The sequence below is a fragment of the Microcebus murinus genome, chromosome 12, assembly GCF_040939455.1.
Source record: "Microcebus murinus isolate Inina chromosome 12, M.murinus_Inina_mat1.0, whole genome shotgun sequence".
Classification (NCBI taxonomy): domain Eukaryota; kingdom Metazoa; phylum Chordata; class Mammalia; order Primates; family Cheirogaleidae; genus Microcebus; species Microcebus murinus.
The window spans coordinates 75,014,059-75,027,513 of record NC_134115.1 but is presented as its reverse complement, the minus strand read 5'-3'; the positions used below and the strand labels follow the sequence as shown (position 1 = coordinate 75,027,513).

General features: G+C 47.2%; 1 protein-coding gene across 1 annotated transcript in view; it reads left to right on the top strand.

Moving 5' to 3' along the window:
- Positions 1-13,455, top strand: part of WHRN (whirlin) — an 85,471-nt gene that overhangs the window by 49,217 nt on the left and 22,799 nt on the right. The window lies entirely within an intron of this gene.

Below are 13,455 nucleotides of genomic sequence, written 5' to 3'. Positions count from 1 at the left end.
ATACAGCCTTTCTCACTTCTCTAATTTAAAATATTTGTGGTCCTTATGAGTGTTATAATGCTGATGAGCTTTGAATTTCTTTAATGTTGAAATTGCAGTATCACAAAGCAAGCAAATCTTCTTATCTTTAGCAGAAACAAGATAATATTGCAATTCCCAATCCTCATTTAAAAAAAAAAATCTGTTTTCTTCCTTCAGCAGTCTCTTGGTCTTCTTTGACGCAATGGGCTGTTAAGCAGACAGAATTTTAAAAAATACTGTCGAGCTATACAATTATTCACAAATTCCACTTCAAGCAGAAACCCAGTGCATCGTTGTCAAAAGCTGATAACAGACTGGCATACTCCACCCCCATAAACTCTGGCCAACCAGCTTCATGCGGTAGTGGCGCCAGTGGGCAGAGGAAGTGAGAACTATAATAAATCATGAGCATACCAGCTGTCCACTTAGCCCTATGGCTTACTCATGTTCTAATTGTGCCAGTCAATCTGGGGGGATTATTTCATTGAAACATTCTATTCTTTGGTATTTTAAATATGTTCATTTTAAAAATAAAATAAAAATATAAAAGATGAACAAAAATGTACAAATAAAAATAAAAAGGATTTGTTCAGTAAAATTTGGATTCAGTCAAAAGGCCACATTTAAGGACCTAGAAGGCCACATGTGTCCTGAAGGCCACAGGTTCCCCACCCCTGCTCTAGAAGCTTGGAGAGGGCGAGGAGATGGATTGTCTTCTAGACTCTCCAGAAAGTTCAGCACTGCTGATATCTTGATTTTAACCCAGTGAGATCTTTATCAGACGTGTGACCTCCAGAACTGTAAGATAATAAAACTGTGTTCTTTTAAGTTTATGGTACATTGTCCCAGCAGCTACGGGAAACTCATCTGTTGTAGCTCTGGCCCTGGGCTCTTGTTGAATCATTTTCCTTTGCCTGTGCTGGCCTCAACTGTGTTGCTTCTTCTAGGCAACACTTGGAGGGTTTGAATGTATTTGGAAGAGGAGGTCCATTTTCTTCCTTATGACTCTGAAGCACAGAAATGGAAACACACTTTAGTCTCTGATGTCTGATGCTTCCTATAATGGACTGGACTTGGAAGTTTGGGGGTTTGCTTTTTTAAGCGTTTTGATTGACATAATTTCAAACTTACGAAAACGTTACAAGAATATTGCAAAGAACTCCTTCCTGTATACCCTTCACCTGGATTCACCCATTTTTCGTGTTTTGCCACATTTGCTTTATCATTCTTTTTTTTTCTTCTCCCCTCTGAAACACTGGAGTTGTATATTTCATGTCCCTTTATTGCTAAACACTCTGATATTTTTTTCCCCTAAGAACAAGGGCATTCACTTAATATAACCACAGAACAATGATCAAAATCAGGAAATTTAGCATCAGTACAATACTCTTATCTAATCTACATAGCCTCAAATTTTGCCAGTTGTCCTCATAATGTCCTTTTATAGCGATTCTTTTTTCTTCCAGTCCAGGAGCCAGTCCAGGATCACGCCTTGCATTTTGTTTTCATGACTGTTTCATTCCATTTGATTTGGAACCGTTCCTCAGCCTTTCTTTATCTTTCCATGACATTGGTATTTTTGAAGAACTCTTGCTCCTTATTTTGTAGCATGTTCCTCTCTATTTGTGTTGTCTGATGTTTCCTATGATTGGGTCAGGTTATGCATTTTGGCAGGGACACCCTGGCATTGGTGCTGGGTCCTCGGGGGGTCCCATGATGTCAGTTTGTCCTGTTATTAGTGAGAGCAAACTTCATCACTTGGATCAGTAATATCTGCCATGTTTCTGTGCTCTGAAATTACTGTTTTTCCTTTTATAATTAATGAATAATTTGTGGATGATATTTTGAGACTCTGTAAATATCCTGTTTCTCATCAAACTTTTGCCTAGTAGTTTGGCCTGATTCTGGTGTTTTGTGAAATTTTTAAACATTTGATTGGCATTTTACTGTGGAGAAGAACTTTGTCCTCTTATTTATTGATTTAGTGTGTTAGGTTATAATTCATTATTGGCATTCTTTATTTTGATACTCAAAGTGTCCCAGATTTGGGGAGGGCAGTCTCCTCCACCTGGCTCCTGTGTCCTTTTGACCTGCAGCTGTCGTTCTTTGAGCACTTCCTACTTTCTGGCCCAAAAAGATGGTTCAGGCTCATCTTGTACTTTTCTTGGCCCAGCCTTGGAACCAACTGGGCCCTGACTCTTCAGTGGAGAATGACATTTAGACATCAAGATCTGGGGATTAGGCCAGGCGCGGTGGCTCACGCCTGTAATCCTAGCACTCTGGGAGGCTGAGGCGGGCGGATTGCTCGAGGTCAGGAGTTTGAAACCAGCCTGAGCAAGAGCGAGACCCTGTCTCTACTATACATAGAAAGAAATTAATTGGCCGACTAAAAAAATATATATATAACATTAGCTGTTCATGGTGGCATATGACTGTAGTCCCAGCTACTCGGAAGGCTGAGGCAGTAGGATTGCTTAAGCCCAGAGGTTTGAGGTTGCTATGAGCTAGGCTGACAACACAGCATTTTAGCCCGGGCAACAGAGTGAGACTCTGTCTCAAAAAAAAAAAAAATTATAATTAAAAAAAAAAAGATCTGGGGATTAGGTGGGCTTGTTGCTACTGGGGTATCATTACTTATAAGCCTTTTGGTGGACATAGCTAGGAAAGGTACATGCCCACATTTGTGTGTATAGTTGACCCTTGAACACCACAAAGGTTAGGACCCTACCCACTCCCACAGTTGAGATCCACATATAACTTTTGACTCCACCAAAACTCCACTACTGATAGCTTACTGTTGACTGGAAACCTTGCTATTAACATAAAACAGCCGTTTAACACATATTTTGTGTGTTATATGTGTTATAGACTGTATTCTTACCAAAAATTAAGCTAGAGAAAGCAAATAGAAACTCCTAAGGAAGAGAAAATACATCTGTGGCACGGTACTGTATTTATCAATACCGTAAGTTTACACCGTCTGTTTAGAAGATGAACTGTGCGCCCGAAATGGGCCACCGCAGCTGCAGATCTTAAGCTACAGACCCGATCAGGCAATTCAGCTTTTTCTTACACCGTCGGGACTTTTCTATGCCTCTTGGGAGCACTCACGGCATCCGTAGTGACACTTCGTTTGGGCACCATGGTGTCATTCAAGATTCACGATGTTGCACTATACACGACGAGAATGTGTGAGAACTGCGAAAGATCACTATTGACTGCAACATGCAATTTACGGGAGAGATGAACTGCTCATCCAGGGATGACCAGAGATGTCACATGGTGTTTCAAGCGTGTACTCATGGTGCTCGAGCTCAGCTCACCACTATAGCAACAGGAGGCGGCTGTGAAATTGTTACGGTAGTACAGGGTGTACTATAGTTAATTTTATGCAGTTATGATTTAATACACATCTTTACGCTTGTTTACATTTCTCTCAACCATGAGTGGTGCCATGTGTGGTCTGTAAGTGTTTGTGTGCATAAGTTTTGATAAACTTGAACTTTTTGTAATAGATTTGTGTATATTTTATGGAAGTAAATGACAAAATAGACTAGTATTTATATCTGTTTCATGCATTCATGACATACCTAACTTTTTCTCAGTTTTGTTGATATTTCTAGGTGTTGGTATTCATCTTTGAGGTTTTTCAAATTGTCACCAATCTCCAAAAGATTTTCCAATATACTTATTGAAAAAAAATCTGCATATGGGTAGACCTGCACAGTTCAAACCTGTGCTGTGTAAGAGTCAACTGTATACATATAACACACACATACTCATATCCATATACACATGTGTATATATACACACATATACATACAGATGTACATGAAATATATTAAATATATATTTCAATATCTCTCTGTCTAAAACTACGAGTTCATTCATACTGATACTTGTAGTCCAACATGACAGAGTTCGTCCAAGCCTTCTCCCATTTCTTCAACAGTGAGAATTCAAGATCCCACCTTCAATATACTTGCTCATTTGTCCAGTTTTACAAGATACAAAAGTAATTTCAGAATGGCCACATGCATACCACTGTGAAAAACAAACCTACTAAGCAAAGTTTCTCATTTGTTTGCACTTCGTTTTGTCTTTAAACAGAGTGTGTATAGTCAAAGCACTCTGGTACTTGAGTACCCCTTCGTCTTGGTTCTGTTATTCATTTGAACAACATTCACTTGTTTCTGCCAGAATTCTCCCCATCTTCATCAATTTAATTTTACTTTCTGAATAACTAAAACATCAAAACTATGCCAAAGAATATACTCAGGTGACTACTTCTGCCCACATTCCTTCCACTCATCCTTGACCAAGTATAAATGAGTTTCTGGTTTTATTCCTTTTGCTTCCTTTTGCAAAAACAAGTAGATTCATGTATCTTTCTTTCTCACGTAAAATAAAGTATGCTGTAGATATTCTTTTGCAGAATTCTTTCAAAATTCTTTTTGAATAATTTATCCATTTTTCTCTTAATACTTACAAATGCATTTTTTGCCTTCAGATCTCTGATCTGTTTGGCAGGTATCCTTGTGGAGGGTGTGAGATATTTTTATCTTTTTCCGAATGGCTACCCATTTATTCCAGTGCTACACATTAAAGAGCCTGTCTTTGCCAGAGTGATTTGCAGGGCCGCCTTCGTCATCCACTAAAATTCCACGTGTCCTTGGGCCTGTCTCTAGTCTGGTCCACCTTCTGTCTATCTGCGTGTGAGCCGGAGCCGCGCAGGTATCACTACTGAAGGTGTAGTGGAGGCCTGAGCGTCTGCCAGTGCCTGCAGCAGCTCTTCCGTGTCAGGGTTTTCATAGCTATGCTTGCATTTTTATTTTTTTTTTAATTTAAAAAACTGTTTTTCTTTTTAAATAAGAACATAATTTTTATATTTTAAAATTTTTATTATATTTAAATAAAATTACTGTTTTAGTGTTAAAAATTGATAGATTTTTTTAAAGAGTAGTTTAAAGAATATGGGAAAATTGAGCAGAAAGTACAGAGTTCTCATATACCTCCTTCCCATGCAGTTTCCCCCATTTTTAGCATCTTGCATTCGTGCATAAGAGGTTCATTTGTTACAGCTGATGAACCAACATTGATGACATTATTGTTAGCTGAAGTCCATAGTCTGTATTAGGAATGTCATATAGCCAACATTACAACATCATGCAGAAGAGTGTCACCTCCCTAAAATTCCCTGTGCCCTATTTATCCCCCTTCCCTGGGCCTCGGGCAACCACGGATCTTTCTGTTGTCTCCATCAGTTTGCCTGTGACGTAGCTGGATCCTACAGGGTGCAGCATTTTCAGACTGGCTTCTTCCCTTTAGAAATATGCATTGAAGGTTCCTCCAGGTATATTTCAATTTTATTGCATGAATTTTTACATTGACTTATATAACAAAAGCTCATTGGTGTTTTTTATTGGGATAATGTTAAATTTCTAAGCGAGCTGAGAGAAACTGATATCTGGATGATGCTCAACCCGTGCCAAGAATGGGGACTTCCTATTGTGGGGGCCCCTTTGAGTGTTTCGGGGATGTGTGAAGTTTGCTCCATGTAGGTGTTGCACAGTTCTTGTTAAGTTTACTCCTAAGTTTATTCCTCTCCTGTTGCTGTTACAAATGGGGTTTCCCTTCCATCCTGTCTTCTGACTGGTCAGCATTTGTGTCTTGGAAGGCTGTGGACTTGAACTTGAGAACTTGCTGATTCTTGCAGGCCTACGGAGCATCTGGAAGCGGATGAGCGGGCTGGGGGTCTGGGCCAGCTTTGCAACTGACTGGGAGGGCTTGAACTTGTGACACCCCTCCTCCACCCCTCACCCCAGTGTTCATTCTTCCAGAATGAGGGGCTAGATTACATGTGCACCATTTCCCAGAATGTGATTCCAGCCAAACAAAAAACAAAAATCAAAAAACCGCTGTGATTGGTGTTTTTACCTCTTTGCCTTCTCTTTTATTAAAAACACCGGATGTTCTTGCCGTGCCGCAGTCTGTAGAGCTGGGTGGCATGTACCCAGCCTCCCTACGCGCCCTGGCCTTGTCGCACTTAACCTTTACATAAATGGAAAATGTCTCCTGCTTGTCAGTGGGAACCGGAACCAGCAGGCGACTGGCTTGCTCGTTCTTATGCTCACTCATTTAATCGCTTATCCAGTCATTCACGAATTCTGTCGGGCACTTGTTGGGTGCCCCCACGTGCCATTCGGGGGGGATGCAGCACACTGGCTTTGAACTCAATGCCTGTAGTCCAGCACGATATCCACCGGGGTCAGTGCTGCAGGTTGCCCCGAGGAAGATGGGTGATACCCGCCTTGGAAGGAGAGGTCAAAGGGCTTCTTGGAAGAGATGTCATCTGAGCCAAGACCTAAAGGTTGAGTAGGTGTTTCCAGGTGAGGAATGGAGGGGACAGTGTCTGGGGCAGGGGAACAGCATCTGCAGAGGTGGGGAAGGGCTCTATCTGCACAGTGCACTGACAGATGACAAGCGTGGTTGCATTTTGGAGGAAGATGGGAGATGGGTTGGTGACAAGACCAAATGTGCAGTTTATGTCAGTCTCTCGGCTATGTAGGGAAGTTATTAGAGGGGGGTGGCGAAAGAGGGGGCAGGGAGGCCGCTTAGGAGGCTGTGGCAGTGGTCCAGGTGGGAGACCATGATGGCCAGGACCAGCGTGGAGGTGGTAGAGGTGGAGGGTCCCTTTGGAAGGGAAGGTAGAGTCCAGTGGGGTTTATGTCAGAGCGAGTGGATTTGGAGGTTTAGGCTTGAGCTCTGAAGTGGGGAGCCCTGGAGGAGGACCGGGCTTGGAGGAAGGAATGGGAACAGGTCAGGGGTTCGGTCTTGGGCTGTGTCTAGAACTATGTCATTCAGGACAGAAGCCAGAAGTCACATGTGACTATCAAAATGCATCTCGTGTGATTGAGGAAGTGAATTTTTCATTTAATTTTATTTAATTTAAATTTAAATAGCACTGGCTACTCTCTGGGACATTTCCATTATCGCAGAAAATTCTGGGCAGTGCTGGGTTAGAGTGCCGCTGAGTCACTGTAGCTGATAGCAGTTGGGCTAGCTCCAAGTGCTGCTCTGCTGCTTGCTTGCTGGGTGTCCTTGGGCAAGTGGCTTCACCTCTCTGAGCCTCACTGCTGTCATCTGTAAAATAGGGAACCTTCTATGCCTTGTGTGATGCTTATTAAGTTTAGAGCTAAATTGTACAAGTAGCTGGGCTCAGCAAGGCACTCAAGGGTCGATCATTGTCCTTCTTTCTGTGTTTGACCCCTGTCATTTCTATGTGTACTTTGAAAGCCAGATTTTCCTAGGGGAGGAAGACAGGATTGGCCTCTCAGCCCTAGGTGTGACCTTGACTCAGGGTATAACTTCCCTCTGGCCTTGGTTTTGGCATTGATGACTTCTGGGGGTTACAGCAGGACTTCGGGGAGGGCTGCCCATGTCGTGAGTAGAGCACACAGGCAAAAGACCTGCCTGTGCCAGAAGGAACCAGAAGGAAGCAAGGGCCATGTCAGGAGTCAGCAGCTTTGCCGGCTCCACCTGCGGCGTTTCTGGTCAATTCTGCCTTGTGAGAGCTCTGAACCCCCGAGGGTGGTGTGAAGAGCTCACCCAGATCCAGCCCTTACCCGAGCTTGCTCCAGAGACCTTCTTAGTGTTCACCTTGATCTTTTTAATTTAATAAAATATGAACAAGGTTTACTGACTTCTGTTGCAAAAAAACTAATGCTGTCTCATTAAAACTGCATTGTTCACTCATACTGAATACAAAAAGAAACAGCCCATTAAAATTTTACACCTGACATGGAAAACTATTAAAGATTCATAATTGCAGTAAAACTCCTAATAGATTTTGAATTTTCATTGTGATAATGCCATAATCAGTGGGGTCCTCGCTGGAAGCTGCAAAAGCCATTTCAGTACAGTCTTTGGAGGGTGGTGCCGGTGGCCTTGAACTTGGCTTCTCTCAAAGTCCTTTCCCAACGTGGCGGGCTCCCTTTCCATGCCCCGGGTGGGGTGGGGGGTGGAGGGGTGGAGCTGTTGGTGGGTTTCTCCCACAACCTCTGGAGAGGGAGCTCCTGCTGCCATGCTGCCACAGGTTCTTCTTGCCAATCCCTTTCATCAGGCACGAATATAGCGCCTACTGTGTGCATGGCACGGAGCCCAGGGCCGAGAACGGTCAGAGGTGGAGGGAGGGCAGGCTGGCTTTTCTTAAAGGACAGGTTTGTACTGGCTCGAGCAGGGGTTTTGCTGGCTGGCAGAACGAAGGCCAAATCCCAGCTCTTAGGACTTTACTGCCCGGCCTCAGACTCCTCATCTGCAAAATGGGGATGGCAGTCTGTGCTTCTTGGGTGTGGTCAGTGTGTATGGGTCACCTGAAGCTAGAGGCAGGGCCCAGGCAGGAGGCAGGCGGAAAGGCAGGGTTGGGGGGGCGGGCGCACTGGGAGACTCCGAGGAGATAGAATTGCAAGATTTAATTGGTGAGTAATCGATCGAGAGTGATGTCAGGGGTAAGCATGGCTTTTCAAAAATGCAGCTCACATTTATTGAGCACTTACTGTATACTAAATACTCTTTTATATAGTTTCTAGGTGTCCATCCGGTAAATATTCATTGAGCATCTACTCTGTGCCAGACACTGTCTTGGGTGATGGGGATGGGATGGCTAAGTGTATTAACTCCCCTATGAGCTAGGTACTGATATTGCCCCCATTTTCCAGAAGAGGTAAGTGAGGCACAGAGAAGATAAGCAAATTACCCAAGGTCACACAGCGAGCGAGCGGCAGAGTCGGGGATTAGACCTAGACTCCGGGGCCTGTGCTCAGAGCCAGATGGCCTTTCGCATAGTCTGCGTAACACGCTAGCTCTTGGTGGTCTTGTTCCCATTTTGAGGGAAGGAGGGCTAGAATGGCAAAATTACTTTCCTCCGGTCCCTCAGAGAGTCAGAGGGGACCGCTGACCATGGCTGGCTGGGTGCTCCCGCTGCTCCAAGGGGCTCCTCCTCCATGGCCCTGGGCCGCCTCAGACCCAGGGACATGAGGTCCCTGCGTCCTGGTGCCTGGCCACGCTCTGGGGAAGTCAGCGTCCGGTCCTCATCGCAGCCCCTCACACTGTCCTCGGCGTCCAGAACATGAGCCTGTCACTCAGCGGCTGTGGATGACAGAGGAGCCTTCCCTGCACTTTAAGACGAAGGGCATCTCGCGGCCGCCCTCCGCCCCTCTGTCACCGGTGATAAATAGGACGCCCGTGGTGACAAATAACATCAAGCTGCCTTTATTCGTTTATCCTTCCGTGTCCTCCCCGGCAGCGCCCGCGAGTGCCCTGAGATATTAGACACTCGATCACACTTTGCACCTGTCTCCCCGTTCCCCAGCGTGTCCCGTCCCAGCGAGTTCTGGGGGTGTGAGCGTTGTCACGGCCACCCCCAGGGGCTGGGCTTTGCCACTGCCTCGCTCTGTGGCCCTAGGCACGTTCTTGTCCTTTCTGGGCCCCGGTCTCCCCATCTGCAGGAGACCCCTGGGAAGGCCCTGGCAGAGGCGGCATCTTTGCCTCTTTATTTTTTGCCTTTTTACCTATGTGTCGTCTGACTCAGAGTTGGCTTCAGTGGGTAAGGAAAAGCCAGATTGCAACAAACAAGCAGAGCTCTTAGCTTTTGCCTGGGAAAGAGCAAGATCGAGGCCTTTAAACATGTCACCTCCGAATTCACGTTGCACAAACCAAGGGAAAAGGGGAGACGAATGGCAGTGAGACCGAGAGAGGAGGAAGGACGGGTCTCTCCATCTGCTCACCATCTACTAAACGTCTCCTCTGTGCCAGCACGGTGCTGGGTGGAGGTGGCACAGGGTGACAGGAAGCAGATGAGAGGGTTGTGCTCAGTGCTGGCTCACAGCAGACAAGCCGTTTGCCATCTCTGAACCCATCTCCTCCCTTTGGAAGGGAGGCGAATGAAGAGCTATCACAAGCCCCACTTGTCTCAGGCTCTGTCTCTGTGCAGGGTGGTCCCATTTCATTCTCACAGTTGCCTGGAAACTGTTGGTTATCGTGCCCATCTTCCAGATGAGAAAACTGAGTCTCAGCATGTACTTGAGAACTGTGCAGGGCCACTCAGCTACTTTGTCACGGTTACCTGGCTTTAAAACTTGGGGCTGTAATAGAGGGTGGGGCTGCACCCTCCACTGGCCCCCCGGGGCTGCTGTGGGCAGCCGGGGAGACGCTGGACTTATTTGAAAATGGTTTGCGAGCTCTAAATCACAGGGAGCAGGCAGGCAGCTATCCTGACCTGGTTCTGGACCCCGGGAAGCATCCCAAGTAGAAGAAATGAGAGAGATCTAGACACAGAAAAATGGGAATAACAGACCAATTCAGATGTTGGGGAGGGGCTCGTGGAGACCCTGAAGCTAACCCCGCCTAGAAATGGCTTGAGAATAGGCCCTGGAAGTGGAAGAGGATTGAAGAGATTGGGAAGGTGGGCTCACATTCCCCAGTAGGTGGGGGTCTCCCAACCATGACTCCCGTTTCACAGCTGTTCCCTGGCTAGATTGTGCCAAGAGCTCTGCGCTGCCCCGCACCAACCTGGTGGGGATGTATTTATTAACAGGCGGGAGGGAAATGTGACTAGCACAGCAAACCTGCGATTTCACGGGTCTTACTGCTTAGGAGGAGGCTGAAGTCAGTGGCATGCTGGGTAATCCAAGGGACTCACATTGCTTGAGTGACAGACGCCCCGCTCAGGGTGAGGGAGAATGAGTGAAGTTTGGAAACCATAGCACTAAATCAGCCCCCACAAGAGCCACTGACCCCTCTGCCACAGGGTGGGCAGATTTAGGCAATAAACATACAGGATGCCCATTTGAACTTGAGCTTCAGATAGACGACAAATAATTTTTTTAGTATGTGTATGCCCCGTGCAATATCTGGGGCGCACAAATATCTTTAAAGTATTTGCGGTTTATCTGCAGTTCAAGTTGAGTTGCCATCCTGTGCTTTATCTAGCAGCCTCCCCCCAGCCCCGTAGAAGGCCAGCTCGATGCTTGTGGAATTGAGTTGTTCCCTCCCCGCACGCCCCCCAGCCCAACCTGGACCCGTGGGGAAGGGCTCGCACACAGATGGACGCCCGTACATATCTGGCCTCTCAGACACTGGTTCCTCTAATTAAACTGCCTGGATGAAATAAGGTGTGTTAAAGGGAAGATTAAAATTGATTCCCTTAGTGCAACAAAAGCGAAAGCTATCGAGGAGGATACTTAAGAAAACAAAGCACTTGAGCAGATGAGAAGTGCAGCTGGCTCTAGCTTAGAGCAGCGGGTGGCAGCTGAGGGGTGGAGCCGCCACAGAGGGGTGGGGGAGGCTGTTCAACTAGTTGGGTAAGAGTGGGCCGGGCAGTGCCCAGGAGCACCATCCTGTCCTTCCCTGCAGCCTCTTAGCACCAGAGGGAGAGGAGGGGGCTGCAGAGGCCCTTCCCCACGTGGGAAGTGGCAATGTCCACACCTTCATGCATAAGCACTTATTGAGCACTTGCTGGGTGCCAAGCCTTGAGCCAGGTGTTGGGTCTCATCTCAAGCTCCTTACAGGGAGACCAGCAGGGGCTGCCTAAATTCTCGGGAGCCTCGGTTTCTCAACCAGGGAGGTCAGAGCAAGAAAGAAGATTATAGATATTGCTGGGGTCAAAGGTAAAAGCATGTGACATTTGGGAAATGGATGCTGATGACTGTAGAAATTTGGAGTAGAACAATCCTGGGCTAGGAGCCCGGTCTTTTTTTTCTTTTAGAGATGGGGTCTTGGTCTGTCACCCAGGCTGGAGTGCAGTGGCATCATCATAGCTCACTGCAGCCTTGAACTCCTGGGCTCGAGGGGTCCTCCTGCCTTGGTCTCCCGAGTCACTGGGACTACAGACTAGGATCCCCTTTTTACATCCCAGGAAAGTGAGGCACAAAAGCTATTGCAGGATTCCTGGGGTTACACGGCATGAAAGTAGCAGAGATAGGATTTGAACCCAGGTCTGATGGTCTTTGAAACCCTTAGTCATAGCACTTTGCTGCCTCCTGGATTGTGGGGGGCTATTGAAGATTTTAAGCAGGGAGGATGTCATGAAAGCCAAAAGTTGACGAACTTAACCTGGCACCGTGTCTGTGGCCAGCTCAGGTGGAAATGCACAGTGAGGAGGATGTTGGCTCAGGGACCGGAGAGGGAGCAGGGGGGGACCTAGGGAAAGGGGCTGTGGGGGTGGAGGAAGGGACTTGCTGAAGGCTGTACTCAGGGGAGTGCAGGCAGAGTCGGTGATGGGGTCAGGTTGTTAGATCTGGCTGCTGCGGGCAGAGCCAGGGAAGGATGGTGGGACGGTGGCTTTGGATGCACTGGGTTTGACGTGATACCACATGGTCCCAAACAGAGCTCCTGGCAGGAGCCCAGCAGTAGAAAACAGATAGGCTTGGGGACTAGCCTGACCCTAACACTCCTCTTCACTAGCTCTGTGGCCACAATCTATGTGTTTAACCTTTCTGGGCCTCGGTTTCCTGAGGCTTAGGATGGTGGGATACTAGGTAAGGAGGCACGTGTCAAGGGACAAAGAAGGCTGGTGTGACGTGCTTGTCCCTGCTGGGCCACGGCAGAGAAGGGCCTGGAGTTGGAATGCATGGTGATTTTTTATAGAGTTCCCACTGTGTGCTGGGCCCTGGGATATAGTGTGGAGAGGCTGATGGGGAAACCCAACGATAGCACGAAAGTGAGCCCGCTCTCAACTGTGAGCCACGTGGGCAGGAGCAGGCTGTCCTGCCCAGCACAGAGCCGTGCACCCAGTAGGCGCACAGTACGTGGTGATGAACGCTTGAAGTGCAGTGCAGACAGCCCGCTCTGCCTGGGGTCGTGGAGGCAGAGGCGGCCACACATGCCGCCACCCACACACGTCACAGCTGGTGCGGGGGGAGAGGGAAAGTCTGCATTTGTAACCACTTCCTGCGCTGGAAACTCCCAGCTGCAGGTGAGGTGCACAAGGCAAGGCAGGAAGCGCACCCGGCTTTTGGTGCTCAGCCTTGTCTTCACATCTTCTCTCCTCCCAGGCTCCCCTTTGGCTCAAATCTTGCTTTGAAAATCGCTGGGTAAAGCCACGGGAGTTGATCCTGTGCCATCAGAAGTCTGGGAGGCTGGGGAGAGGAAAAGCCAGAGAATGACCAGCGTTATGGGGCTGCCCTTCAAGGCCACAGTGGGGTGTAACCCTGGGCAGCCCCTTCCAACCATTGTGCCTCAGTTGCCCCATCTGCGAGAAAGAACCCTCCAAGTCTAAAGGCACTGCAGGTCTTTCTGAGGAGCTGTGTCATGCACTACAGTGTCTTCCCTTCCAATCTCTTCTATTTTTGTCACATTTATTTTTATTGGAAGGCTTGGGTTATTTTTTTTGGTGGGGGGGAAGGGGCTCTACTTTCTAATTCTTTCATAAAAACT